The sequence below is a fragment of the Cotesia glomerata genome, linkage group LG1, assembly GCF_020080835.1.
Source record: "Cotesia glomerata isolate CgM1 linkage group LG1, MPM_Cglom_v2.3, whole genome shotgun sequence".
Taxonomy (NCBI): domain Eukaryota; kingdom Metazoa; phylum Arthropoda; class Insecta; order Hymenoptera; family Braconidae; genus Cotesia; species Cotesia glomerata.
In genome coordinates this window covers 20,672,398-20,677,103 of record NC_058158.1, presented here as the reverse complement: position 1 = coordinate 20,677,103, position 4,706 = coordinate 20,672,398, and positions in this window count along the sequence as shown.

Here is a 4,706-nt window from a genome sequence, read left to right as displayed (position 1 = left end):
AAATTATTTTAAAAAGTTGTGTTTGTAATTTTTTTTTTTCAATTTCTACATGTCAATTTTTTTTGCTACAATTGATTTGTTAAAAAAATTATCAATTATCTCTTGAATAAAGTTTATTCAGTACTTACCAATGAAGTGTTCTAAACAAGTGTTGTGAAATAAAAAAATTACACACCGTGGAAGAAATAAATAATCACGATCAGCTGAATAAAAAAACAATATTTGCGTCTATAGAAGTGATTGGAATACTGGACAATTAACGACTTTGAAGCCAATCCGTTGATAATAATCCACAAAATAATGAATAAATACAACAAAAAATTGTCTCAAGGTATTATAAATAAAAAAATTATAAATGGATTTTACACTGTGCTCTGCTACGAATACAATTTAACAGACAAAATGGATTCGGTGTCACCCGTAGATTTTGACAAATCTTTTTCTCCAATATTTTTAGACTTATCACCGAGAAACATAAAAAAAAAAACCCGAAGATTTAATATGCCTGATGTATGAAATAACAGTTTAACAATTAAAACTTTATTGTGACATGTTTGAGGTAAATAATTTAGTTAAAAATTTCATAGAATCTCATACGAAAGACGATGAAATGAAGCGTTTGTCATCAGCTGGAATCCTGGAAGATAAATTTATCGTTCCAGAATCGAAGATTTTCTTTACAAAAATTGAGAAATATAATTGGAAGATTTCTATTTCCCTGGTGATAAAAATTCTGTGGATGTGTAATAAGGTGACTATTTTACCCCATTTATAGGAAATTATACTAAATGATTCAAATGACTGGGAAAAGTTATTAACTTTGTTGAACATTGTTATCAATCATATTATAGTTCTTTCTTCCGAAGAAATATCATTTTTAAATTTCAGGTACTGCAGCCTTCAAACGACGGGCAGCTGATTTTCCGAGGACTGATGTCTTCCGTAGAACAGGATCGCAAACAGGAACTCTACATAATGAAAAAAATAATTGATTTCTCGGAAAAGCTTCCAGCTAAATCTTCAGCTACGAAATTAATTCCATTCATTTGAAGAAAAAAATTTTTTTAATAATGGTAAGTCTGGAAGAAAAACAAGGACATTTAGTGACTCCAGTTCTTGGGCACTTACAAAGATTAATTAAGTTCCCCTCGGATCATCTGAATTGTTCCAATTGTCTTGACAGCAAATTGCTCCACTGTATCTTCAAGCGGGCGCTGAATTTATCTCTAAGACCTTCATGTCACATGTAAAATCTGGGCTTGCTTTTATCATCAAGCATATCAATCAATCTCCTACAGAATAAATTTATTTTATATGCTTAAAAAATGTCACAAAGTTTATTAAACATAATCATAATTGCTATAAATTCTTTTGGTGTCTTACTCGGTAAATATCATTGAAGAATATTAAGAAATATTACTAAGCTTGTTGGAATTAATCGACTGAGGCAAAAGGAGTGTAATATGTTCAGTAATTAAATTATTATCATACTTGTTGACCAAAAGAAGAACAAGCATGGAGAAGAATATTAATGTAGTTAAATCTTTGGTAGAGGCGTGTTGGACAAACTTGTAGGAGATGAATCGTGATGATGAATTTTGCAACGCAAGTAAGCAGATTATTGAATGTTTGATTGCAATGAATAAGTTTGTTTCTGTCGAGGTTAGAGAGAAAATTTATAAAATAAATTCTAAGAGCGAAGACATTCCAGGCTTGAAAACCTTACTTTAAAATAAACTCTGGTTACTTGGTGAAAAAATAACAAATTATTTGGATCTTATTATGCGTAATTTTCTTGAAACAAACATTGGACAGGAAATCAAAATGGAAATGCAAGCTCATGTTTGCTACGATATCAATTTTCACAGCAAAAATGACTTCCGGGTTCATGTCGACACACTTTTTCGCGCAGAGTCGATGTTTTTGATAATTAACGCGCTTCAGAGTAACCAGAAGTATGAATTTCTTTCTGAGAAAGAAGATGATATTGTGTTGTTGCTTTTGTCGACATAAAAGGCACACCAAAATAAAAGATACTAAAATGACTCACATTTGGATAGAATAAAGCATCGAGTTATGCAGTTGTTGCTGGTCACCATGTAGATGCTTCAGTTGAAGGAAGAAAATTTGATCAAGATACATGACACAATTAGGGAGTTGATTATTGTTAAGAGTAATTAACCCCCGGTCAGAATGATGCAAGAGTGGTTAATGATTAAAATTTATTCAGATAATCCTCAACTGTTGAAAAAACTCTGGGGATTTCTAAAGAGGACCAAAGAAAAAAGGTCTGGAAATATTATATCGATTGTTTATCATGTTTCGAAGAATATTTCTGTAGAAGGTCAGCAGTTATTTGTCAAAGATGGTACTTCCAAACTTTTGTCTTGCTCTTTTAGTAAGCAATTTGTTGTTCGCCTTTATTGTCAGGTAATAGTTTTTTCTTTAAGGTTGTTTTGATTTTTTTTTTGTAAATAATGATTTACTGTAGTTTTTTTTTTACAGACGATGTTGGAAAATTATTTGAAATGATTTCTTCATTTTCGAATTGTAATTATGATATTTCAAAGAAGTCTGATTAAAGTCTACTGCGAGGGAATATATACAAAAATTTAATAAAGCTATGTGAAGATTTTTATTTTATTAAATTTGATCCTATTTAAAATTTTACTTTACGGTATGTATTTTATTTTAATGTATACTTTATTAATTAAATTAATTTATTTAATAATAATAATAGTATTGAATAGAACAAAAAAACTTATTATTATTATTATGATTTCTTCATTGCGATAATCTTGAAATTTTTCTGATAACAATAACTTTTTTTTTTTTTTTTCAGACAATATTTTATGGCGCATCAAAATTATTAAATGTGTCAAAAGATGAGTGGATATCACCAATGATTCCGAAAATCTGGCTTCGGTCTACAAAATAATCAATATTGACGCTCATAATTTAAAAAACATTACGCATTAAAAAACATTAAAAACGCATTAAAAACGCATTAAAAAACATCACTTCATCTCAGATGACGAAAACGCGATGATGAGGAATAAATCAATAGTGAAAATTCTGGTGATGTTCAAAAGAAAATAATGCCTTGGAAATCAATGATTCCGTTGGAATATGATTTATCGGGACCATTGAGACGACAGAAACTACACAGAAAGAGAGGTTCACTTGAGCCAAGAAAATATTTTTCTTCATAATTATTTATTTGGGCGAAAAAAAATTTTGACACAAGAAATTTCACTTATTCCAACAAATCAATTCTCTTGCTTCAAGAAATACGTTTATTGATCGAAGACAATTTATTTAAGCCGAGAAAATTTTTCTTGTTTTGAGAAAATTTCTCTCTTGCTCCAAAAAATGAAGTTCTTGACAGAAGTACATTTTCTTGTCTTGAAAAAATTTTTCTCTTGCTCCAAAAAATTAAATATCTTTATAATTAATTTTCATTAATATTTCTATTGACTAACATGTCAATTGAGAAGATCAAATAATATTGAATCATTTTTTTGCATTCAATATGTATAATTGCGCGCTAAAATGATCTAAAATGGGTATCAAATATTCAAGAGAAAAATTTTCTCAAGAGAAGATAATTTTTTTCTCAGCTGAAGTAGGTGGCGCTACTTCCCCAAAGTATCTAAAAATCTTGATCAAATATAAAAATTTATTGTATCAAGTATTTATGATAATTTGAAGTAAGAAAAAATTACTTCCACCAAGAATAGAATTTCAAGAAAAAATTTTATTTCGGCCAACACAACTTCGGTCTTCCTTCGGGCGACCGAAAATTTACTTGAGCCAAGAATTTTGTTCTCCAGTCAAGAAATTTTTCTTTCTGTGTAGCTAATGACACTGGATTGATTGTCGTTGCGAGTTTGATTAACAGTATGGCAGGCAATTTAGACGGGCTCGCGAGGATTGTTGAAATTTTTATCGCAGAGCAATTGGTCTTCAGTAGTATAAAGTATATTGAGAACAAAGAGTTTCAGATGTTGAGTGTGTCTATAGAAAAGTGGGTACAGATGTGAAGGCATATAAGCTCAGAGATTATTTACTGAAAAAGGGTTCGTCGAAATGGAAAATTGTCGGCGCTGAACAAACTGCTAATAGTGTCTGTCTTACCGATGTCAAGTTTGATAAAAAAAAAAAAAAACTGTTCTTGTCTTGGGGTAGTTATTTATGAATTTAATTATATAATCATATTTCATTTAATCTAAAAATTAATCACCAAGTATTAATTTTTTGGTCATCATTATTTTTAGAAATTAAAAAAGTAGAATGCCGGCAAATTTAATTCCTCCGATGGATACTGGTACTATTTATATGTGGCATTACGCACAAAAATACACGAAAAAACGTAAACTGTAAAATTCACTCTGATTCCAGTTAATTTTTATAGTTTCAAATAGTACAGCGGACATCGGGATGGCAAAAATATAAATATTACATAACTTAATGTAGAAAGTGTAAAAGCCACAATTTATAATATAATATCGAAAATGAGGGACTAGTAGCGGTCACTGTAGTAAATAACGACTCTCTCATATTAAAAATTTACAGTTTCAAACAGTAAAAATTGCCGTTCCAATATATAGTTCATTCTATGAGGAGAAGGGGAACTCTGATGAGGAGAAGAGTAACTATTGTTAAAATATTTTACCAGTCCAAGCAAGTCAATAATTATAGTTGAA